The following is a 26,894-nucleotide window of genomic DNA, read 5'->3' on the forward strand; positions in this document are numbered from 1 at the left end:
TCATCATCATCATCATCATCAGGCTCCTTGCTCAGCGGGGAGCCTGCTTCTCCCTCCTCCTCTGCTGCTCCCTTTGCCTGCCGCTCCCCTGTTTGGGCTCTCTCTCTCTGACAAATAAATAAATAAAATCTTTTATAAAAAAAGAAGTGGAGGTGGTTATAAAGGTATCTGGAAATAGTCACTTGCTGGCTTGTGCTCATATAGTAAGACATAATTTCAAAGTAGGGTGAACCTGGCAGACCATAGCAATACAAGTTTCCTGTTTTGACATCTCTTAGAGTCTGGTCCCATACAAAGAAAAAATAGCAGTCTAAAGTATATAATATGGGTGTTTTTATTTAAACATATTCTCAGGATGAGAATTTACAGTTAGATGTCAAAGGAGAGGCCAGATGAAAAGTTCTACAGGGGCTTCATTGTGGGGTAGTGGATGGTGATGTTATTGCAGTCTAGAATCTAATCTCCAAGTTTTCAGGTTAAAAAACAAATATATATTTTTTTAACGGCGGTATAGTTGACATAACATTATATTAGTTTCAGGTGTACAATGTAATAATTTGATATTCGTATATAATGCCAAATGATCACCACAGCTAGTCCAGCTAACATCCATCACCAAACGTAGGTACAAAATTCTTTCTCTTGTGATGAAAACTTTTAAGATCCACTATCTTAGCTATTTTCAATAGATTTTTTTTAGATTTTATTTATTTATTTGTCAGAGAGAGAGAGAGAGAGCGCGTGCACAAGCAGGGGGGGAGCGGCAGGCAGAGTGAGAAGCAGGCACCCCACCAAGCAAGGAGCCAGATGTGGAACTCTATCCCTGGACCCTGGGATCATGACCTGAATGGAAGGCAGATACTTCACTGACTGAGCCACCCAGGTGTCCCTCAATAGATATTTTTAATGTGCCATGATATACATTATATCCTCTGACTTACTCATTTTATAACTGGAAATTTGTATTTTTTTTTTTAAAGATTTTATTTTTATTTATTTGACAGAGAGAGACACAGCGAGAGAGGGAACACAAGCAGGGGGACTGGGAGAGGGAGAAGCAGGCTTCCCGCCGAGCAGGGAGCCCGATGCGGGGCTCGATCCCAGGACTCTGGGATCGTGATCTGAGCCGAAGGCAGACGCTTAACGACTGAGCCACCCAGGTGCCCCGGAAATGTGTATCTTTTGACCCACTTCACACATAAAAACAAGTCATTTTAAATAATTTTACTCAAAGGAGATCCATTCAACATAATCAACCTCACTAGCGCTTGACTTGTAACATAAGTAGAAGGAATGGACACTTCTAATTTAACAGTTGATACTGACTATGCTGCCACATTTATCTCTCCTTGTCTTCTCTTCTTAAAGGTAAGTTGGTTTAGTCATAGAATCAGGGGGAAAAGGAGTGAATTTTATTTTTTTTAAGGTGTTTTTTTTTTTAAGATTTTTTATTTATTTATTTGACAGAGAGAGACACAGTGAGAGAGGGAACACAAGCAGGGGGAGTGGGAGAGGGAGCCCAATGCGGGGCTCGATCCCAGGACCCTGGGATCATGACCTGAGCCGAAGGCAGGCGCCCAATGATTGAGCCACCCAGGCGCCCCTATTTTTTAAAAGTTTTATTTATTTATTTATCAGAGAGAGAGAGAGCACGCGCGTCAGCACAAGCAGGGGGAGTGGCAGAGGGACAGGGAGAAGCAGGCTCCCCGTTGAGCAAGGAGCCCGATATGGGGCTGGATCCTAGGACCCTGGGATCATGACCTGAGCCAAAGGCAGACGCTTAACTGACTGAACCACCCAGGCGTCCCAAGGAGTGAATTCTAAATGTAATTCTTATTGCATTTTTCTCATTATAGAATACCTGTTTATTATAGAAAATGGAAAATATAGAAATGCATGAAAAAGAAAAAACTTTTAATTATTCAAAATTCCCAAGCCCTAAGAAAACCATTCCTAATATTTTTGAGTATTTCTTTCCAATATTTTCCTGTATATGTTTATTCAATTAGGGTCACATCAAATATTATATCTCGCTTTTTTTACTCATACTGTAAATATTTTCCTCTTGTATGGGCTGAATTGTGTTTCTCCAAAATTTGTATGTTGAAGCCCTAATTCCCAGTACCTCAGAATGTGACTGTATTTAGAGATAGAGTCTTTAAAGAAGTAAAGTTAAAATGAGGACATTAGTATGGGCCAAAATCCAATCTGACTGGAAACACACAGAGAGACATCAGGAATGGGCAAACACTGAAAAAAGATACTGTGAGGATAAAGTGAGAAGGCAGCCATCTGCAAGCCAAGGAGAGAGGCCTCACAAGAAACCAAACTTGCCAACATCTTGATTTTGGACTTCTAGGCTCCAGAACTATGAAAAACTAAATTTCTATTCTTTAAGTCTCCCAGCCTGTGTTATTTTATTGTGGCAGTTCTAGTAAACTATCACACTTGCCATTGAACATTCTTCAAAATCTACTGTAATATCCTTTTCAAGTTTTCTAAAATAACTATTATGGTAAATTTATGTTGTTTTCACATATTAACTATTATAAACAACATTTCAATGAATAGGAAATTGGATATCCTTGGATATGTTTTTCTTTTTTTTTTAAGTAATCTCTACACTCAACGTGGGGCTCAGACTCAGGACCCTGAGACCAAGAGTTCCATGCTCTACCAACTGAGCAAGCCAGGTACCCTCTCTTAGATATATTTTTCATTAAATAAAAACAGGTGAGGGGCGCCTGGCTGGCTCAGTCTGTAAAGCATGTGACTCTTGGTATCAAGGTCATGAGTTTATGCCCCACGATGGGCATGGAGCCTACTTTTAAAAAATTATAGTTGGATTAATTCCTCTACTGCACTCTGAAGAAATTTATGTCTGCTCTCAAGGTCAAGCCTAGTGATACACTTACAGAATCTCACTTTTGATTCCATTATTTCATTATTATTCTCAAAGAACACAACTTTCTGGTAACTTCAAACTGCTTATAATATAGTTAAGTGTCTTCGTTTTCTTTATATCAGTTACAGTCCTGATGTGAGGATTAGCCCTCTCCCCCTCCATTAGATCTGAGAATTAGTCTGGGCTCTTCCTTAGATTAGAGAAGATGTTCAGGTTTCCTTGAGGAGAATGCCCTTGTCTCATTAAGTAATACGCTATGCTCAGAGCATGACATTTCTTGATTCTGTTCCCAACTCTTGGGGATTCACTACCACGAAGTAGGAAATAAACCTGGGTATAAATTTGAGGAAGAGAATATGGCAACAATTCCATCCCCAGTGTAGTATATTTAGCCTATCCCACTTGAGATCAATTAGTTCCTGCCACAGTCTTCGAGATACTGTAAGTTTTTTAAAAGATTTTATTTATTTATTTGACAGAGAGAGACACAGCAAGAGTGGGAACACAAGCGTCGGGGGGGAAGTGGAAGAGGCAGAAGCAGGCTTTCCACAGAGCCCCGACGCGGGGCTCGATCCCAGGACCCTGGGATCATGACCAGCACTGCAGGCAGATGCTTAAGGACTGAGCCCCCCAGGTGCCCCGAGATACTGTAATTTATAATAAGAAGTATGTGTTTGGTCTTAACCCCTCTGACATTGAGCTCTTAAAACCCTTGGAATTTCCTAAGTGATTAGAAAGAGCAAGGTGTCTTTTGTTATGTTAATGAGTGACTTTGGACCGCACCTCAGGAAGGGAGCTGGTTGCCATGAAAACCAACCACATGATTACAGGGTTGGAACCTTTATTTCCATCCCCTGACCTCTGAGGAGAGGAAAGGGGTGGAAGATGAATAAATCACCAATGCCAGTGATTTATCAATCATTCTATGTCATGAAGCCTCCATAAAAATCCCAAAAGGACAGGGTTCGGAGAGCTTCAGGGCTTTTGAACACGTGGAGATTTGGGGAGTGTGATATCCTCGGTGCCCTTGGAAACTCCAAGCCCTTTCCCTGTACTTTGCCTTATGTGTCTTTCCCATCTGGCTGTTCCTAAATTATATCCTTTTATGATAAACTGGTAATCTAGAATGCAAAATGTTTCTTTGAGTTGTGTGAGCCACACTCTAGCAAATTAGTTGAACCCAAAGGGGGTGGGTGATTGGAACCTCCGATCTAGAGCTGGTAGGTCAGATGCACAGGTAATAACTTAGACTTGGAATTCATGTCTCAAACTGTAGGGAGGGCAGTCTTGTAGGACTGAGTCTGTGGGATCTAAGGCTATCTCCAGGTAGTGTCAGAATTGTGTGGAATTGTAGGACACCCAGCTGGTGTCTGAGAATTGCTTGGTGGTGTGGGGGGAAAACCTACACACGTTGTAGCTGGGTACAGAATCATAGTCTTGAACTATACGTGCCTGTCAAGTACAGCTAGATCACGGAAGGGGCCACCATAAGCTGCAATGGACATAGGAAGGCCTATGATCATAACTCTACCCCCAAGTGAGAAAATATAGAAGAACAAACTAATGGTTGCCAGAGGGGAGGGGAATGGGGGGGGACAGATAACATAGGTAAAGAGGATTAAGAGGTACAGTCTTTCAGGTATACAATAAATAAGACATGGGAATGTAATGTACTGCATAGGGAATATAGTCAATAATATTGTAACAACTTTGGATGGGAGAGATGATAACTAGACTTATTGTGGTGACCATTTCATAACATATATAAATAGTGAATCAGGGCACCTGGGTGGCGCAGTCAGTTGAGTGTCTGCCTTCAGCTCAGGTCATGATCTCAGGGTCCTGGGATCAGAGCCCCACATCGGGCTCCCTGCTCAGGAGAGAGTCTGCTTCTCCCTCCCCCTCTCCCTCTCCCTTACCCCTGCTCATGCTCTCTCTCTCACTCTACTCTCTCTCAAATAAATAAATAAATAAAATTAAAAAAAAATAATGTATCACTATTGTACACCTGAAACTTTGTATGTCAATTATTCTGTAATAAAATAAATAAATGAATAAAAATAAATCTTTTTAAAAAAAGAAAATAAGAGCAGAACTTACCTTAGAAGGGGCTTGAATTTTTCATGGAGACCTCAAATCATATGTTACTTAGACATCTTACACTTAAGTCCTCTGAAACATTTCTTGTTGTTGATTGCCTCTTCTTTCGTTTTATTCATTCAACAAAAAGAATTATTAAGTTTCTATTACATGTCAGGCACTGCACTAAGATGTGAAAAGTCAAGGTCCCTGTCTTCAAAGACTTCACAGTCTAGTGGGGAAGATGAGCATGTGAGCAGATATTTCCAAGGTACTATAATAAGGGCTACTAGATCTCAAAAGAAAGAACAATCCACAGTGTATCAGGGGAAAAGGGCAGGGAAAAGCCATCCAGGAAGAACTCACAGAAGAGGAGATGAAACCTACCAAATAATCTACATGCTACAACACTGATTCCAAACCAAGAAGGTGGGATTTAATGGTAAAAAATATTTTAAAAATCATATATTCAGTTTAAAAACTTAACCTCGAAAGAGTTAGATGGAGTGAACTGATTTAAAATGATATGAAGAGGGCGTCTGACTGGCTCAGTTGGTTAAGAGACTGCCTTCAGCTCTGGTCATGATCCTGGAGTCCCAGGTTCAAGTCCCGCATTGGGCTCCCTGCTCAGCAGGGAGTCTGCTTCTCCCTCTGACCCTACCCCCTCTCATGCACTCATTCTCTCTCACTCTCTCTCAAATAAATAAATAAAATCTTTTAAGAAAATGATATGGGGCGCCTGGGTGGCTCAGTTGGTTAAGTGACTGCCTTCGGCTCAGGTCATGATCCTGGAGTCCCGGGATCGAGTACTGCATCGGGCTCCCTGCTCGGCAGGGAGTCTGCTTCTCCCTCTCCCACTCCCCCCTCTTGTGCTCTTTCTCTCTCTCACTCTCTCTCTTGAATAAATAAATAAAATCTTTAAAAAAAAAAAGAAAAAGAAAATGATATGAAGAAAATCCGTAAGTATTCATTTTTTAAGAGGCAGGAGGGGCAGAGGGAAAGGATTTTTTTTTTTTTTTTTGAGAGAGAGACTCTTAGCCATCCTCCACACCCAGTGTGGAGCCCGACTAGGGGCTGGATCTCACAACCCTGAGATCATGACCGGAGGCAAAATCAAGAGTTGGACGCTTAACTGACTGAGCCATCCCAGTGCCCCAACTGTAAGTATTCATTGATAACAAGCTCTAAATGGGTCAACAATTTCAGTGTATTAGTTTTCTATTGCTGTGTAACAAATTACCACCAATTTATCAGCTTAAGACAATCCCATTTATTATCTCATAGTTTCTTCTTTATTCATTTATTTATTTTATAGAGAGAGATTGAGAGAGAGAGAGAGCGTGCTTGCATGCACATGAGCTCGGAGGAGAAGGGCAGAGGGAGAAGGAGAGAGAGAATCCCAAGCAGGCTCCACACCCAGCAGAGTCTGACTTGGGGCTCGATCTCTCTATCCTGAGATCAGGACCTGAGCAGAAATTAAGAATCAGTTGCTTAGCCAACTGAGCCATCCGGGTGCCCCTATTATCTCATAGTTTCTGTGGGTCAGGAGTCTCAGCACAGATAGCTAGGTCCTCTGCTTAGAATCCCACTAAGCTGAAATCAAGATACAGATCTTACTTGACTTATGATGGGGTTATGTCACAATAAGCTTATTGTAAGTCGACAATGAATTTAATATACCTAACCTACTAAACATCATAGCTTAGCCCAGCCTACCTTAAACAAGCTCAGAACATTTACATTAGCTTATAGTTAGGCAAAATCATCTAACACAAAGCCTATATTACAACAAGGTGTCGACTGCCTCATGTAACTTATTGAACAGCGTACTAAAAGTGAAAAACAGAATGGTTGTATGGGTACAGAATAGTTGTAAGTATATTGGTTGTTTACTCTTGTGATTGCACAGCTGACTGGGATCTGTGGCTTGCTGCCCCTGCCCAGCATCATGAGAGAATATTGCACCGCCTATCAGTAGGCCAGGAAAAGATCAAAATTCAAAATATGGTTTCTACATAATATCTATCACTTTTGCATCATCATAACGTCAAAAAAATCATAGGTCAAACCATCATAAATCGGGGACCATCTGCATAGGCCACAGCTGGGGTCTCTATCTGGAATTTGGGATGCTCTTCCAGGCTCACATAGTTGTTGGCAGAATTCAGTTTCTTGTAGCTGTTAGGACTGAGACCCTCAGCTCCTAGAAGCCACCAGCAGTTCCCTTCATAATGCCCTCTCCATAGGCAGTTTATTGCATAGCAGTTTGCTTCTTCAAGGCTAACAGGAGAGTTTCTGTTGCTCTCGTTTGGATGGAGTCTAACATAACTTAATCATGAGAGTGATAGACCATCACCTTTGCCATATTCTATGGATTAGAAGCAAGTCCCAGGTTCTACCCACTCAAGAGGAAGGGATTATACAGGGCGTGACAAATTGTGGGTCACTTTAGGGTATGTCCACCACAGTAAAGCAGGTACTAAATATGATAGGAAAAGTAAAGTATCCATATTGTTCAAACAACATTTACAGATGACCTACAATGGGCAAGGAACTTCATCCCCATACTTGAGGACAAATAGGTAGCTATAAATAAGTTGGATACATACATACACCCTACACCAAAATACATTACAAATGGATGAAAACAATTTTAATATAAAAATGAAACCATACCTAACCATAACAGTACTAGGAGGAATCATGGGAAAATTTTTTTTCTTATCTCAGAGCAGGGAAGGGAGATGCCCTTCTTAGTATGACTTGAACCTAGAAATCATATAGAAAAGATTGATAAATTTGACTATATAAAAATAAAAGAAATTCTAAATGACAAAACCCCAAATAAAAAAACACAGGACAAAAACAAAACACAGGACATACTAAGGGAAACAATTTGCAATTTATATAGCAAATGGCTAATTTTCCTAATATATAAAAAATTCCTACAAATCAATAAGAAAAAGACCATCATCCCAACTTTAAAATAAACAAAAGGGGGCACCTGGGTGGCTCAGTCGTTAAGCGTCTGCCTTCGGCTTGGGTCGTGATCCCAAGGTCCTGGGATCGGGCCCCGCATTGGGCTCCCTGCTTGGCGGGGAGCCTGCTTCTCCCTCTCCCTCTACTGTTCCCCCTGCTTGTGCTCTCTCACTCTCTCTATCAAATAAATAAATAAAATATTTAAAAGATAAAATAAAATAAAATAAAAGATATAAATAGAGCACGGAAAAGGAAATGTATGGCTCAGAAGTATATGAAAAGATTCTTAACTTCACTCATAGCAGAAAAAATATTAAAACTATATTCAAAATCATTTGTCGGGGCACCTGGCTGGCTCAGTTAGTACAGCATACAACTCTTGATCTCGGAGTTGTAAGTTTGAGCCCCACATTGGGTGTGGAGATTACTTAAAAAAATTAAATAAAATCTTTAGGGGCGCCTGGATGGCTTAATCAGTTAAGTATCTGACTCTTGATTTCAGTCATGATCTCATGGTTGTGGGATTGAGCCCTGTGTCGAGCCCCACATTGAGCCCCATGTCGGGCTCTGTGTGCAGTGGGGAGTCTGCTTGAGATCCTCTCTCTCCTTTCCCTCTCCCTCTACCCCTCCCCACCACTCATGTTCACTCTCTCTCTCTCTCTCTAAAAAAATAAAAATAAATAAAACAATTTGTCACATGATAAGGCTAGCAGAGATCAAAAATTTGGTAACACCCTATTATGGCCAGAGTATAAAGTAAATACTCCCTGGATATTCCTGGCAGAAGCCCTCACAGAGGGCAATGTGGCAATATTTATTAAAGCTATTTATATTAATACTATTTGATCCAAAAATTTAATTTCTGTATTACAGATATACTAGCATACACAAGGGGTTCTTAATTACAGTGTCATTTTTAATGGCAAATTATATTAAAGTTTATTTATTTAAGTAATCTCTACACCTAACATGGGGCTCGAACTCACGACCCCAAGATCAAGAGTAGCATGCTTTTCTGACTGAGCTAGCCAGTCACCTCAATGATAAAGTATTTTAAATAACCTAAATATTAATCAGTATGGAACGAATTAAATAAAGTATGGTCCTTTCAATGGAGTACAATGTATAGTTGACCCTGAACAATGTGGGAAGAAGGGGTACCAACCCCTGCACAGTCAAAAATCTTCATATAGGGGCACCTGGCTGGCTCAGTCAGGAGAGCATGTGACTCTTGATCTCTGGGTCATGAGTTCGAGCCCCATGTTGTGTGTAAAGGTTACTTAAAAAAAATCTGCATATAACTTTTGACTCCCCCAAAACTTAACTACTAATAGTCTACTGTTGACTGGAAGCCTTATGGATAATATAAACAGTCAATTAACACATGCTATATGTATTATATACTGTATTTTTACAATAAAGTAAGCTAGAGAAAAGAAAATGTTGAGAAAATCATAAGGGGGCTCCTGGCTGGCTCAGTCAGAGGAGCATGTGACTCTTGATCTTGGGGTCGTGAGTTCAAGTCCCACGTCGGGTGTAGAGATTACTTAAATTAAAAAAAAAATAAAAGAGAAAATCATAAGAAAGAGAAAATACATTTACAGTACTGTACTGTATTTATCCCCCAAAATCCACATATAAGTGGACCCATGCAGTTCAAACCCATGTTGTTCAAGGGTCAGCTGTAGTTATTTTTATTTTTATTTTTTTAATTAATATTTTTTTAGCTGTAGTTATTTTTATTTTATTTTTTTAATTTATTTTTAAAGATTTTATTTATTTTTTGACAGAGAGAGAGACAGCGAGAGAGGGAACACAAGCAGGGGGAGTGGGAGAGAGAGAAGCAGGCTTCCCGCAGAGCAGGGAGTCCCATGCGGGGCTCGATCCCAGGACCCTGGGACCATGACCCGAGCTGAAGGCAGACACCCAACGACTGAGCCACCCAGGCGCCCCAGCTGTAGTTATTTTTATTTTTTAAAGATTTTATTTATTTATTCATGAGAGACAGAGAGAGAGAGAGGCAGAGGGAGAAGCAGGCTCCCAAGGAGCAGGGAGCCTGATGCGGGACACAATCCCAGGACCCTGGGATCATGACCTGAGCCAAAGGCAGATGCCCAACCATCTGAGCCACCCAGGAGCCCTGTAGTTATTTTTAAAATGAAGGAGATTCCACTTCCAAATGGCAATGTGAGAAATTCTGCACATCCACTCCCAAATGAACACCGATAACTGGTAAAAATTATTTTTTAAACACACACACAACCATTTAAACTCTCTGGAAATTGTCCTAAGGGCATAGAGCAAATGAAAAACACGTTGATTCAAGAAAATCTAAATCTCAGTAAGAAGAGTAAGAGTCTGACATTTGAGCAAGACCTCCAACCTCCTCCCTAACCCTAGTTCAGCATGACTGAAGCTGCACTCTGGACAGATGTGGCCATAAAAACAGGACGTCCTCTCCTCTCAGGTCCCAGTCAAGGATTATGGTATTTCCCCAGGAGGGGCAGGCCTCCAGCATTTCTCAACCATTCCTAGCTCCAGTGGCAGAGGCTAAATTCCTGGCGATTGAGGCCGAGAGATGGAGGGCTCCCTTCCTCTGCCCAGCCCCCAATCATAGAGCGGAGGCTCTACCCAGGACAAGATACTGGAGCCCTGAAGGCCCTTGCCCAGCTAGTTTGTAGGGCAGAGGTTTCACACTGGCAAGCCAAGAAGACGAGAGGCTACTAGCCCTTTCCAGTGCCCTGGTCATAAAACTGGGGTGTCACTCCAAGAGGCTACTGTCCCTGTCCAGATCTCCAGAGGAGAAGCTCAGAGATTTAGCATAGGAGGAGAGGCAGTCCTCAAGAACTATCCACAATTAACATCATACTTAATGGTGAAAAACTGAATGCTTTCCCCCTATAATTAGAAACAAGACAAGGATGTCTACTCTCACCATTTCTATTCAACACTGAAAGTTCGAGTTAGAATGATTAGGCAAGAGAAACAAATAAGGGCGCCTGGGTGGCTCAGTTGGTTAAGCGACTGCCTTCCGCTCAGGTCATGATCCTGGAGTCCCAGGATCGAGTCCCGCATCGGGCTCCCTGCTCCGCGGGAAGCCTGCTTCTCCCTCTCCCACAAATCCCCCTGCTTGTGTTCCCTCTCTCGCTGTGTCTCTCTCGGTCAAATAAATAAATAAAATCTTAAAAAAAAAAAAAAAAAAAGAGAAACAAATAAGATGCATCCATATTGGAAAGGAAGAAGGAAATGATCTCTATTTACAGATGACATGATTTTGCATATAGAATCCCAAGAAACTCGCTAAAACCCAACAGAACTAATAAGTGAGTTCTAATAACTAATAAGCCAGGTTTCAGGGTACAATCAATATACAAAAATCAATTGTATTTCTATACAGAATAAACCGAAAATGAAGTTTAAAAATTCAATTTATAATAGCATCAAAAAATATTTAGGAATAGGTTTATCAAAAGAAGTACAAAACTTATACTCTGAAAACTATAAAATATCATTGAAAGAAATTAAAGATCTTAAAAAATGGAAAGCTATCCTGTTTATGAATCAGAAGACATGGCATTGTTAGGTTGGCAATACACTTCAAATTGATCTGTGGATATAAGGCAATACCCGTCAAAATTCCAGCTGTCTTCTTTCCGGAAATTGACAAGCTGATTCTAAAATTCATATGGAGGGGTGCCTGGGTGGCTCAGTCATTAAGCATCTGCCTTCAGCTCAGGTCATGATCCCGGGATCCTGGGATCGAGCCCCACATCGGGCTCCCCGCTCAGCAGGGAGCCTGCTTCTCCCTCTGCCTGCTGCTCCCCCCACTTGTGCTCACTCTCTCTCTGCCAAGTAAATAAATAAAATCTTAAAAAAGTAAAATAAAATTTATATGGAAATTCAAGGGACCCAGAACAGTCAAAACAATCTTGAAAAAGAACAAAGTTAGAAGACTCACCCTTACCAATTTCAAAACTTAGTGCAGGCATATCTTGGAGATACTGTGGGTTGGGTTCCAGACCACTGCAATAAAGCAAATGTCACCATAAAGTGAGTCAAATGAGTTTATTTTCCCAGTTCATATAAAAGTTATACTATACTATCATCTATTGAGTGTGAAACAGAATTATGTCTTAAAAAAACAACATATATACTTTAATTAAAAATATTTACAAAAAATCAGGGTGCCTGGGTGGCTCAGTCAGTTAAGTGTCTGCCTTCTGCTCAGATGATGATCTCAGGGTCCTGGGATCGAGTCCCACATTGGGCTCCCTGTTCAGTGGGGAGTCTGCTTCTCCCTCTACCCCTCCCCTCTGCTCATGATCTCTCTCTCTCTCACTCTCTCTCTCAAATAAGTAAATAAAAGCTTTTAAAAATATTTACAAAAAATAAAAATAAAATATTTTATTGCTGGGGTGCATGGCTAGCTCAGTGGATAAAGCACGCAACTCTTGATCACAGGGTCGAGAGCTTGAGCCCCATATTGGGTGTGGGGCCTAATTAAAAAATATTTTATTGCTAAAAAATGCTAAACATCATCTGAGCTTTCAGTGAACCATAATCTTTTTGCTGGAGGAAGGTCTTGCCTTGATATTAATGGCTGCTGACTGATCAGGGTGGTGGCTGCTGAAGGTTGGGGTGGCTGTGGCAATTCCTTAAAATAAGACGACGGGGGCGCCTGGGTGGCTCAGTCGTTAAGCGTCTGCCTTCAGCTCAGGTCAGGATCCCAGGGTCCTGGGATCGAGCCCCACATCGGGCTCCTGCTTAGCGGGAAACCTGCTTCTCCCTCTCCCAGTCCCCCTGCTTGTGTTCCCTCTCTCGCTGTGTCTCTCTCTGTCAAATAAATAAATAAAATCTTAAAAAAAAAAAAAATAAGACGATGAAGTCTGCCTCATTGATGTACTCTTCCTTTCACAATTTTTCTGTAGCATGTGATGCAGTTTGGTAACATTTTACCAACAGTAGAACTTATTTTAAAACTGGGGTCAATCCTCTCAAACCCTGCTGCTGTTTTATCAACTAAGTTTATGTAAAATTTTAAGTCCTTTGCTGTTATTGCAACAATCTTCACAGCATCTTCACCAGGAGTAGATTCCATCTCAAGAAACCACTTCCTTTGCTCATCCATGAGAAGCAACTCCTCATCTGTTAAAGTTGTATCATGAGATTGTAGCAATTCAGTCCCATCTTCAGGCTCTACTTCTAAATCTAGTTCTCTTGCTATTTCCATCACATCTGCAGTTACTTTCTTCACTAAAGTCTGGAATCCCTCCAAGTCATCCATGAGGGTTGGAATCAACTTCTTCCAAACTCCTGTCACTGCTGATTTTTTTAAAGTAGGCTCCACAGCCAACGTGGGTCTTGAACTAACAACCCTGATCAAGAGTCACATACTCTACCGATTGAGCCAGCCAGGCGCCCCTCAATGTTGATATTTTGACCTCTTCCCATGAATCACAAATGTTCTTAATGGCATCTAAAATGATGAGTCCTTTCCAAAAGTTTTCAATTTACTTTGCCCAGATCCATCAGAGGAATCACTGTCTGTGGCAGCTATAGCCTTCCAACATATATTTCTTTTTTTTTTTTTAAGATTTTATTTATTTATTTGACAGAGAGAGCGAGAGAGCACAAGCAGGGGGAACAGTAGAGGGAGAGGGAGAAGCAGGCTCCCCGCCAAACAGGGTGTCCGATGCGGGGCTCAATCCCAGGACCCTGGGATCATGACCTGAGCCGAAGGCAGACACGTAACCATCTGAGCCACCCAGGCGCCCCCCAAAATATATTTCTTAAATAATAAGACTTAAAAGTCAGAATTACTCCTTGATCTGTGGGCTGCAGAATGGATGTTCTGTTAGCAGGCATGAAAACAACATGAATCTCATTGTACATCTCCATCAGAGCTCTTGGATGATAAGGTGCTTTGTTAATGAGCAGTAATATTTGAAAATAGTCTTTTCTGAGCGATAAGAATGGGCTTAAAATATTCAGTGAACCATGTTGCAAACAGATGTGCTATCATCCAGGCTTTGTTGTTCCATTTATAGAGCACAAGCAGAGTAGATTTATCATAATTCTTTATTTTATTTTATTTTTTTTAAGTAAACTCTACCTCCAACATGGGGCTGGAACTCACGACCCCAAAATCAAGAGTTGCGTGCTCTACTGACTGAGCTAGCCAGGTGCCCCAATTTAGTATAATTCTTAAGGGCCCTAAGATTTTCAAAATGATAAATAAACATTGCCATTCAACTTAAAGTAACCAGCTGCATTAAACCCTAATAAGAGAGTCAGCCTGTCCTTTGAAGCTTTGAAGTCAGGCACTGACTTTTCCTCTTTAACTATGAAAGTCCTAGATAGCATCTTCCTCCAATATAAGGCTGTTTCTTCTACACTGAAAATCTGTTGTTTAGTGTAGCCACCTGCATCAATTATCTTAGCTGGATCTTCTGGATAACTTGCTGCAGTTTCCACATCAGCACCTGCTGCTTCACCTTGTGCTTTTATTTTAGGAGATGGCTTCTTTCCTTAAATCTCATGAACCCACCTCTACTAGCTTCAGAGTTTTCTTCTAGAGCTTCCTCACCTCTCTCAGCCTTCATAGAATTGAAAAGAGTTAGGGCCTTGCTCTGGATTAGGCTTTGACTTAAGGGAATGTTGTGACTGGTTTAATCTTCTACCCAGACCACTATAACTTTCCCCATATCAGCAAGAAGGCTGTTCTGCTTTCTTTTTTTAAGATTTTATTTATTTATTTATTTGTCAGATAGAGAGAGAGCACAAGCAGGGGGAGATGCAGGCAGAAGGAGAAGCAGGCTCCCCACTGAGCAAGGAGCCTCACGCAAGACTTGATCCCAGGACCCCGGGATCATGACCTGAGCTGAAGGCAGACACTTAACCATCTGAGCCACCCAGGCATCCCCCAAGCATGTGACTCTTGATCTTCAGTTGTGAGTTTGAACCCCACATTGGGTGTAGAGATTACTTAAAATTTTTTATTTTATTTTTTAAAAAATTAACTCAAAATCAGTCAAAGACCTAAATGTAAGAGCTTAAAATATAAAGTTCTTGCGGTGCCTGGCTGGCTCAGTCAGTATAACATGTGACTCTTAATCTCAGGGTAGTGAGTACAAGCCCCATATTGAGGGTAGAATTTACTTTTAAAAAGTGTAAAAAAATAAAATATAAAATTCTTACTATAAAACAGGTGTAAATTTTCATGACCTTGGATTTGGCAATGGATCCTTAGATATGACACCAAGAGCATGAGCAACAGAATTAAAAACAGATGAATCAAACTCCATCAAAATTAACTTTTGTTCTTCAAATGACACCATCAAGAAAGTGAAAAGAATAGGAGAAAATATTTGTAAATCATTTATCTGATAAAAGGTTTGTATCTAGAATATATAAAGAACTCTTACAATCTAGTAATAACAAGATAACAACTTCACATCCACTAGGATGACTATTATTAAAAGAAAAAAACCCAGAAAATAACAAGTGTTGACAATAATATGGAGAAACTGGAACCCTTGTGAATTGCTGGTGGGAATATAAAATGATTCAGTCACTGTAGAAAACAGTATGGTGATTCCTAAAAAATTAAGCATAGAATCACTAAATGATCCAGCAATTCTACTTCTGAGTATATACCCCGAAGAAGTGAAAGCAAGGACTTGAACAGTTATTTGTACACCCATGTTCATAGCAGTATTATTCACAATAACTAAAAGGTAAAGTAACTCACGTGTCCATCAACAAATAAACAAATGAATAAACAAAATGTGGTATACACATACAATGGAATATTATTCAGCTTTAAAAAGGAAGGTCATATTGACATATGCTACAACATAGATGAATCTTGAAGTCATTATACTATAGGAAATAAGTCACAAAAGGACAAATATTTTAAGATTCCACTTACATGAGGTTTCTAGAGTAGTCAAATGCATTGAGACAACATAGAATGGTGGTTGCCAGAGACTGGGGAGAGAGGAGAAGACAGAATTAGTATTTAGTGGGTATAGAGTTTCAGTTGGGGAAGATGAAAAAGTTCTGGAAAAAGATGGTGGTGATGGTTGCACAACAATATGAATATACTTAATGCCACAGAAATGTACACTTAAAAATGGTTAAAATGGTAAACTTTGTTTAGTATATTTTACCACAATAAAAAAGTACGACAATCCAATTTAAAAATGTGCAAAGAGGGCGCCTGGGTGGCTCAGTTGGTTAAGTGACTGCCTTCGGCTCAGGTCATGATCCTGGAGTCCCGGGATCGAGTCCCGCATCGGGGTCCCTGCTCAGCGGGGGGTCTGCTTCTCCCTCTGCCCTCTTCCCTCTCGTGCTCTCTGTCGCTCATTCTCTCTCTCTCAAATAAATAAATAAAATCTTTAAAAAAAAAATGTGCAAAGAATCTGAATAAACATTTCTCTAGTGAAGATATGCAAATGGCCAAAAAGAACATGAAAAGATGTTCAATATCACTAGCCATCAGGAAAATGTAAATCAAAACCAGAATAAGATACCACTTCATACCCACTAGGATGGCAATGATCAAAAAGACAGATAATATGGGTGCCTGGCTGGCTCAGTCAGTAGAGCATGCAGCTCTTGATTTCAGGGTTATGAGTTTGTGCCCCGTGTTGGATACAGAGATTACCTAAAAATCAAACCTTTTTTTTAAAGATTTTATTTATTTACTTGAGAGAGAGAGCACTAGCAGGGGGAGGTGCAGAAGGAGAGGGAGAAGCAGACTCCCTGCTGAGCATGGAGCCTGACACAGAGCTCAATCCTAGGACCCTGAGATCATGACCTGAACTGAAGTCAGGTGCTTAACTAACTGAGCAACGCAGGTGTCCCTAAAAATAAAATCTTTAAAGAAAATAAACCACAGATAATAACAGGCATTGGTGAAGATGAGGAGTAATTGGAACCCTCATATACTGCTGGTGGGAATGTAAAATGCTGTAGCCTTTGTGGGAAATAGTATGGCAGTTCTTCCAAAGGTTAAACTCAGAATCACTAGATGATCCAGCAAATCTATAGCTAGATATACGCCCAAGAGAAATGAAAACATACACAAATATTGATAGCAGCATTATTAATAACAGCCAAAAAACAGAACCAACCCTAATGTCCATCAATTGACGAATGGATAAATAAAATGTGGTATGTTCACGCAATCAAATATTATTCATCAATATAAAGAAATGAAGTACTAATACATGCCATAATATAACACGAACCTTGAAAACTGTGTGCTGAGTAAAAGGAGCCAGTCATAAAAGACCACATATCATACGATTCCATTTATATGAAATATCCTGAATAGGCACATCTATAGATACAGAAAGTGGATTAGTGGCTGTCAGGGGCTGGGAGGGTTGAAAGAAAATGAAGAATGACTGCTAATGGGTATAGGGCTTCTTTCTGAGGTAATAAAAATGTTCTAAAATTGGTCGTTGTGATGGTTTACAACTAAACTAAACCATTTATTTGTAGGCAAGTTGTATGGCATGCAAATTACATCTCAATAAAGCTTTTTTAAAAATAGAGGTGGGGGCACCTGGGTGGCTCAGTCAGTTGGGCGTCCAACTCTTGATTTTGGCTTGAGTCGTGATCTCAGGGTTGTCAAATTGAGCCCCTAGTTGGGCTCCGCACCTAGGGTGGAGTCTGCTTGAGATTCCCTCTCCCTCTGCCCTCCCCCAGCTCATGCGTATAAGCAAATGCTTGCATTTTCTCTCTCTCTAAAAAAAAAAAAAAAGAGTGGGGCACTTGGGTGGCTCAGTTGTTAAGCGTCTGCCTTCGGCTCAGGTCATGGTCCCAGGGTCCTGGGATCGAGCCCCGTGATGGGCTCCCTGTTCAGCAGGACGTCTGCTTCTCCCTCTCCCACTCCCCCTGCTTGTGTTCCCTCTCTCACTGTGTCTCTCTCTGTCAAATAAATAAATAAAATCTTCAAAAAATAAAAATAAAAAAAAATTCACCTTTTTTTTTTTTTAAGATTTTATTTATTTATTTGACAGAGAGAGAGACAGTGAGAGAGGGAACACAAGCAGGGGGAGTGGGAGAGGGACAAGCAGGCTTCCCCCGGAGCAGGGAGCCCAATGCGGGGCTCGATCCCAGGACCCTGGGATCATGACCTGAGCCAAAGGCAGATGCCTAATGACTGAGCCACCCAGGCGCCCCGTGAATTTTTTTTTTTTTAAGATTTTATTTATTTGACGGGAGAGAGAGAGTACAAGCAGGGGTAGCGGCAGGCAGAGGTAGAGGGACAAGCAGGCTCCCGGTTCAGCAGGGAGCCCAATGCGGGACTCAATTCCAGGACCCTGGGATCATGACCTAGCCCAAGGCAGACGCTTAATCTTCTGAGCCACCCAGGCGCCCCAGGTGAAAATTTTTAATGAGGGACCTCTTTAGGTATATATAAATAGAGTTATCTCTCTCTCTCTATATATATATCTCATAGATGATAGAAAAAAAGAGAGATAGATCGATCTCCAATACATATTAAGTGAATAAAGATTCAGTGAGATTGCATCAGTTCTCTTTTATTTTTGCATCAGTTCTCTTAAAAAGAGGAAAAATGACATATATATCCTCAATTGCTTACATACACAGTTTATAGCTTTCTCAACCAGGGTTCACAGAATAAAGCCCTATAGAAAATTATTTGTGTGACTATTCTCTCAATTCTCCCAAGAACTGCAAAAAACTAATGCCATTCTAGACGCAGGGGTGACAAGTTTATTCATTACATACAATGGATGCCTTAGGCATTAGGGCTGGGCTGCAAAAGGATCAACAAGAAACTCAAAACCCTGATGCCACTGGGATAGGAATGGGTGAGAAATTTTTCCTGGTATGCCCTTTTATAACTTTGGAATTTTGAACCAAAAAGGAAATAATACAAAATTTTAAATGAAGTTTATCTATTAAAAAAGGAAGAAAATTAATTTAACTAAAGCTGGATGTAGAATTAATGAAGTATATTTCTTCCTCATAAGAAAGACAGTAGAGGGGCGCCTGGGTGGCTCAGTTGGTTAAGCGACTGCCTTCGGCTCGGGTCGTGATCCTGGAGTCTCTGGATCGAGTCCCGCATCGGGCTCCCTGCTCGGCGGGGAGCCTGCTTCTCGCTCTGACCCTCCTCCTTCTCATGCTCTCTGTCTCTCATTCTCTCTCTCTCAAATAAATAAATAAAATCTTTAAAAAAAAAAAAAAAGAAAAAAGAAAGACAGTAGATACCATGATGGTTGGGGGGGGTTGGGCAAAATGGGTGAAGGGTGGTGGGAGATACAGGCCTACAAAAACAGAAGGGAAATTCACACATATGTTTTTTTAAAAAGTAGGTACTAAAGCTTGTTTACTAGCTGAGGGCAAGAATCTGTGAAGGAGATAGAAAGGTTGAAGAGATAGGAAAAAGAAGGAATAATTTTGGCCTATCCAGGACCCTGTAGAGATGGGAGGATACAGGACTCTGAGCGCAGGTAGCAGGATTAGCTTTTCACAAGGAGAGAGACAGGAGAGGCTGAGCACAAATATAACTAAATTTTGAAGTAGAGGAGCTGGTATTTAGCTTCAATTTTCTTTCTTTTTTTTTTAAGATTTTATTTATTTATTTGACAGAGAGTGCGAACACAAGCAGAGGGAGCGGCAGATAGAGGGAGAAGCAGGCTCCCTGCCAAGCGGGGAGCCCAACATGGGGCTCGATCCCAGGACCCTGGGATCATGACCTGAGCATAAGGCAGATGCTTAATGACTGAGTCACCCAGGCGCCCCTCAATTTTCTTTTTGAAGGAGAGGCAAGAACATCTTCAGAAAGGGGGGGAACAGAGATGGAGCAGCTACCTGAGAAGAGAGGTGAGAGGTTTGAAACAGCATCTATGGGGAATGGGAGCAAAAGCTGCCTAATTACAGTAAAAGCACCACTAGGTCATTGTGGTTCCACTCTATTTCACTGGGGGCATCATGCATTTCACCTGGGGCTGCACATCTCAGGAGGGCCACTGCCAGCTACAGTGTACGTTTGGGTCAAGGCAGTTAAGATGGTAAGCTTTCCAGAGGTGCCTAGGTGGCTCAGTTGGTTGAGCACCAGGCTCTTTTTTAAAATTTTTTTTATAGATTTAATTTTTTTATTTGACAGAGACAGACACAGAGAGAGCACAAGCAGGGGGAGCAGTAGAGGGAGAGGGAGAAGTAAGCTCCCCGCTGAGCAGGGAGCCAGACACAGGGCTCGATCCCCAGACTCTGGGATCATGACCTGAGCCGAAGACAGCCGTTTAACCAACTGAGCCACCCAGGTGCCCCAACCATTAGACTCTTGATTTCAGCTCTGCTGCTGATCTCTCAGTGATGAAGGATAGTTGGAAGAAAGGCAGGCAGGGACAGGGGGCCCCCCCGCCCTAAGAGGAAACTACCCTTAAAAGGATTTTACACCACTCTGGAAGGAGCCCTCCACCCTTTCCCACGTGATAGGTAGATGGCAAACACCTGATTGGATAACAGGCGCATGGAGGGTTAATCAAATTAAAAGAACCCGACAACAAGCCTATAAAAACCCCTAGATCTAAATGCCGAATCGGCAACCCTCTCCAGTCCCCTCCCTCTTCAGGAGCTTTGTACTATCGCTCAAAAGACTGACTATCACTCCATAAACTTTGCTTTGCTGCCCACCACTCTTTGACTGGTCTACCTCTTCATTCTTCAAAGTGGCGTGACCAAGAACCACAGGCGTTAAAGGAAAAGAAATCCTGTAACAACGGTTGAGGGATCGAGCCCCACATGAGGCTCTGTGCTCAGCAAGGAGTTAGCTTGAGATTCTCTCTCCCTCTGCCCCTCCCCCCCACTCTCTCTCTAAAATAAGTAAATAAGATCTTTAAAAAAAAGATGGTAAGTTTTCTGGAAACATTGTCACATGAGGACTTGCTGAAGAAGCTAGAACTATTGAACGTAAATAAAATGGATCTAAGAAAGGGGCAGATGAGAATGGAGCCACAGACAATAGTCAAATATGTGATGGTTTGCCATATAAAAGAAGGCAGAATTAGGAAACCCTGTAGCTCTAAAATTCTCTGATTTGTTCCTTACGATTGTTACCATCCCAAAGAGACTATACACATTCACTGGTTGGTGAATGAATCTGTATAAGGACTGCAACAGCCCACTGCTGAAATGATAGGGTTAGAATGCAGTGGATTAAGGAGTGAATCAAAGGGGAGGAAAGGGAGACAGTAAATACGACTACATTTTTGAAAAGCAGGACTATGAAGGAAAAGAGAAAAATACATTTAGCTAAAGAGAAATTTAGAATTCAGGAAGGGCACAATGAGAATATCTAATAGCATATTTCATCGATTCAAAGATGCACATGTCTTCATGTTTTTAAAATTTCTGAAATTGGGATATGCAGCTTATAATTAATGGGCTCTCAAAATTGCTGTTGCCCAGGCTGCGGTGGTGATGCAGCTGTCATGGTCTGACACCTTCTGGTAAGATCAAGAAAGCACCAGCAGCAAGATTTGCAGAATGGGGGCACCTGGCTGGCTCAGTTGGTAGAGCATGCCACTCTAGATCTCAGGGTTGTGAGTTCGAGCCCCACGTTTGGTGTAAAGATTACTAATAAAAAAAATTGCAGAATGTTCGTCAGCAACTTGGAAGGAAACCTTGGACAATAGAACACTTCCCCCCCATAAACATAAACATCATCAATGTTCTTAATGCCAGAGAGAATAACATTAAGTGGAAAATCCAGAACATGTTGACTGAGCCAAAAAGTAATTCAGAAGAGTCAAATTCCAAATGTGAAGATGTTTTAGGGGCGCCTGGGTGGCTTAGTTAAGAGTCCGACTGTTGATTCAGCTCAGGTCATGATCTCAAGGTGTGAGATTGAGCCCCAGGGCAGGCTCCATGCTCAGCAGGGAGTCTGCTTCTCTCTCTCTCTCTCTCTCTCTCTCTCCACCTCTGTCCCTCCCCCTGCTCACGCTCTTGTGAGTGCTTTCTCTCTTTCAAATAAATCAATATTTATTTATGTATTTTTTAAAAGATTTTATTGATTTATTTGACAGAGAGAGACACAGCGAGAGAGGGAACACACGGAGGGGGAGTGGGAGAGGGAGAAGCAGGCTTCCTGCTGAGCAGGGAGCCCGGTGCGGAGCTCGATCCCAGGACCTGGAGATCATGACCTGAGCCGAAGGCAGACGCTTAACGACTGAGCCACCCAGGTGCCCCTCAGTAAAATCTTTAAAAAAATAAATAAAAGCAAATGTGAAGATGTTTTAGAAATATCCAATTTATTTCATTTCAGTGTTCTTTGTAATGTAGGCACAAGAGTAATATACGATAAAAATCCATTTCCAAATAAGTGTTAAAGAACACTCTGAATAATCATAAAATATAAATTCCAAAAGATAAAATAGTATTATATCATAATTTAATTGGCAGTATTGTGTTCTTTCTTAGTGCTGCATGAAACATCTTAGACAGTATCTATCAGAATACCATATAGTAGATGCAAAAAATGCTCATTTATTGGACATTAACAGATGTATTCATTTATTTATTCAACAAATATTTACTTAAAATTTACTACATGCCAGGTACTAGAAGTTGGATATACAAAGGTGAATAAGACAGACAGTCTTCATTTTCTTTCTTTCTTTTTCAAAGATTTTATTTATTCATTTTTTATTATGTTATGTTAATCACCATACATTACATCATTAGTTTTTATGTAGTGTTCCATGATTCATTGTTTACGTATAACACCCAGTGCTCCATGCAGTACGTGCCCTCTTTAATACCCATCACCAGGCTAACCCATTCCCCCACTCCCCTTTATCTATTCATTTGAGAGAGAGAGTGAGCAAGAGAGAGAACACACGAACAGGGGCAGAAAGAGGGAGAAGCAGACTCCCCCGCTGAGCAGGGAGCCTGACGCAGAGAGCCTGATGTAGGGCTCGATCCCAGGGCCCCAGGACCATGACCCAAGCCAAAGGCAAACGCCCAACCAACTGAGCCATCCAGGTGCCCCCTTCACTTTCATTGAGCTTAATTACTAAATAAGACAGCAGTTCAGTTCCCAAACTGGTCCCTCAAAACTAATTCCAAAGATACTCCAGGAAAATAGTTCTGTGGCCAGATTAGTTTCAGAAATGTTGCATACTAAATTCACTTCTTCACAATGGACATTATCATATTAAAGGCTTTTAAAAATCCTGTGGTAATAAAGTTTGCTTAATTTTGTTTTACTCTGCATATTCCAAGCTTATAAATGATAAAAACCGAGAGTCAGAATTGTGATGCATAATATAAAAAGAACTCCTAAAAATCAACTGGAAAAAGATTTAAAAAATACGGGCAAAGGACACCAATAGGCAATTCATAGAAGAAATTACATCTGAAAAAATGCTTAACCTCACTCACCTTTAAGAAATACAAATTAAAACAGTGATAGAGCAGACTTCTGCCTATCTGGTTGGCAAAGATGGAAAATGACAGTGTTGTGAAGATGTGGGGAAGGAGATACTGTCATTCACTTCTAACTGGAGTGTGGAGTGGGTCAATGTTTTAAGAGCGCAATTTGGCAGTATCTATCAATTTTACTTCTATGAATTTATCTTACAGAATTACTTGTACAGGTGCCCAAAGATGTATATACAAAGGATGTTCACTGCAGCACTGTTGGAAGAGTGAAAAACTGGAAAGAACCCAAATGTCTATCCACTGGGCATTTAATAAACTGTATTACATTCACACAAAGGTCTACCATGAAGCCATTATAAAGATAAAAGAGTTCTAATTGAAGATGTCTGACTGAAGATATTTGCTTATCTCCCTCCATTTTGACATCCCATTAAAATGGTAATAAAGGAATAAGCCCTTAACAGTGAAAAAAATGGGCTTAACAAAATTCTGGAAGATTGGAAATGTGTCAACTGATGAAACAGAATGGAACAAGCCAATGTGTCTGGCAGAATCCCAGAAAGGCTCCCATTTCAGAGCTGGCAAGTATTCAAGGTTGAAATAAAAAGGGAGTCTGAAAGCTTGGGAGTGAATTGAAAGCCTATCTATGAAACAAAAGCCACCATTGGCTCCCCATGATCCCTCCACCCATCATACCCATACTCAGTATAGTTAACCTAATCTTTACCACCTAACAAGAAAGAAGGAAAGAAAGAAAAATAAAGAAAAGAGAAAAAAGAAAAGAAAAAGAGAACTCAATAGAAACAGAATACACACCTGGAGAAAACTGAAGGGTAGTATAGGTATTGGTGCCCCAGAGCAAGCGAAAACTCTTCTTTAAAAAAAAAAAAAAAAAATGGGGGCACCTGGGAGGCTCAGTCAGTTAAACATCTGACTCTTGATCTCAGCTCAGGTCTTGATCTCAGGTTCTTGATTCAAGCCCTGAGTTGGGCTCCACGGGCATGGAGCCTACTTGAAAAAAATAAAATAAAATAAAAATTTTTAAAGTTATTTATTTATTTATTTATTTATTTATTTATTTATTTATTTAACAGAGATAGAGAGAGAGCGTAAGTAGGCAGAGCGGCAGACAGAGGGAGAAGGAGAAGCAGGCTCTCCGCCAAGCAGGGAGCCCGATGCGGGGCTCGATCCCAGGACCCCGGGATCATGACCCTAGCCAAAGGCAGCCGCTTAACCGACTGAGCCACCCAGGCACCCCAAAAGTTATTTATTTTATTTTATTTTATTTTAAAGATTTATTTATTTATTTATTTTAGAGAGAGAATGAGATAGAGAGAGAGAGAGAGTATGAGAGGGGGAAGGGTCAGAGGGAGAAGCAGACTCCCCGCTGAGCAGGGATCCTGATGTGGGACTCGATCCCAGGACTCCAGGATCATGACCTGAGCCAAAGGCAGTCGCCTAACCAACTGAGCCACCCAGGTGCCCCAAAAGTTATTTATTTTTTAAGTAAACTCTATACCCAACATGGGGCTCAAACTCAGGAGATCAAGAGTTGTGTGCTCTACCGACTGAGCCAGCCAGGCACCCCAACTGAAAACTCTTCTTAATCTGGCATTTGGGGACCCCAGCCTAAAGGCAGCTTCCAAACCCAAGTCTAAAAGAGAAGGTGCTAGTCATAAGTCCTGACCAGTTACACTGATGTATATAGTCCCATCCCTTATTCAGGGGAGAGATCTAGTGAGAAAGTGGATCTACATACATGAAGTGGAGGAACTTACATCAATGGCCTATTCTTTCACTTATAAAAAGAGTATAAAAAGGGCACCTGGGTGGCTCAGTTGGTTAAGTGACTGCCTTCGGCTCAGGTCATGATCCTGGAGTCCCTGGATCGAGTCCCGCATCGGGCTCCCTGCTCGGCAGGGAGTCTGCTTTGCCCTCTGACCCTATCCCCTCTCATGTGTTCTCTCTCATTCTCTCTCTCTCAAAATAAATAAATAAAATCTTTTAAAAAAAAAAAGTATAAAAAATGGGAAGAGGGGCGTCTGGGTGGCTCAGTCGGTTAGGCATCTGCCTTCAGCTCAGGTCATGATCCCAGGGTCCTGGGATCGAGCCCCGCATCGGGCTTCTTGCTCAGCGGAGAGCCTGCTTCTTCCTCTGCCTGCCGCTCCCCCTGTTTGTGCTCTCTCTTTCTCTCTCTCTGACAAATAAGTAAATAAAATCTTTTAAAAAAATGTGAAGAAAAACAGCATTAAAAGGGCGTCTGGCTGGCTCAGTTGGAAGAGCATGCAACTCTTTATCTTGGGGTCATGAGTTCAAGCTCCACATTGGGTGTAGAGATTAATAAAAATAATAATAAACTTAAAAAAAAAGAAAAACAGCATTATGAAAAGAAAGGCTAAGATAAAGCAGCAGAATTAACTCCAGAGGAAAGAGATAATTTAAATAAGAGAAGACTTTAAGGGCCTACTAAGACCAAAGGGGAAATGGGGTGCCTGGGTGGCTCAGTCATTAAGTGTCTGCCTTCAGCTCAGGTCATGATCCCAGGGTCCTGGGACGGAGCCCCGCATCAGGCTCCCTGCTCAGCAGGAAGCCTGCTTCTCCCTCTCCAACTTCCCCTGCTTGTGTTCCCTCTCTTGCTGTGTCTTTCTGTCAAATAAATAAAATCTTAAAGAGAAAAAAAGGCCCATATGTCAACACTATATCATTTTACACTATTAGAAAATGAGACAATTGGGGCCCAGGTGGTTCAGTTGGTTGAGCGTCAGACTCTTGATTTTGGCTTGGTCATGATCGTGGGGTCGTGGGATTGAGCCCTGTGTTGGGCTCTACATGCACTCAGCTCTGAGTCTGCTTGTCCCTCTCCTTCCCTCTCTGCCCCTCCTCTCTCTCTCTCTCAAAATAAAATCTTTTAAAAAAGAAAAAAGAAGGGCACCTGGTGGCTCAGATGGTTAAGCGTCTGCCTTCGGCTCAGGTCATGATCTCAGGGTCCTGGGATTGAGTCCCGCATTGGACTCCTTGCTTAGCAGGGAGCCTGCTTCTCCCTTTGCCTGGCACTCCCCCTGCTTGTACTCTCCCTCTCTCTCTCCCTCTGGCAAATAAATAAATAAAATCTTAAAAAAAAAAAAAAAGAAAAGAAAAATAGACAATTGTGCTTCCAGAAAAAAAAAAAAATAGGGTACTCATAAAAAAAATCAGATTTCTTTTAAGGAAACCTTATCCCCAACATGGGGCTTGAACTCACAGCCCCAAGGTCAAGAGTCGCATGCTCCACTGACTGAGCCAGCCTGGTACCCCAAAATCAGATTTCTCATTAACAACACTAAATGCTAGAATAATACTTTAAAATTCTGAGAGAAAATTACTCTGAACCTAGAATTTAAAACCTAGTCAAATCACCAATCAAGTAGGAGTACAAAAAGATATTTTCAGAGATATAAGGACTCAGAAGAATACCTCCATACATACCTTTTCTTTGTACATTACTTGAAGATATACTCCAATAAAA

The 26,894-nt window shown here is 41.2% G+C and overlaps 1 protein-coding gene across 1 annotated transcript in view; it reads right to left on the reverse strand.

Moving 5' to 3' along the window:
• Positions 1–11,968, reverse strand: part of SLC7A3 (solute carrier family 7 member 3) — a 33,911-nt gene extending 21,943 nt beyond the window's left edge. Inside the window, exon 1 of the mRNA XM_035028705.1 lies at positions 11,928–11,968. The gene's annotated coding sequence lies outside the window, so the exon portion shown is untranslated. The remainder of the gene's footprint in view (positions 1–11,927) is intronic.
• Between the last annotated feature and the right edge of the window lie 14,926 nt (positions 11,969–26,894).

This window comes from Mirounga leonina, unplaced genomic scaffold, assembly GCF_011800145.1.
Source record: "Mirounga leonina isolate KUSES-001 unplaced genomic scaffold, KU_Mleo_1.0 Mir_204, whole genome shotgun sequence".
Lineage (NCBI taxonomy): Eukaryota > Metazoa > Chordata > Mammalia > Carnivora > Phocidae > Mirounga > Mirounga leonina.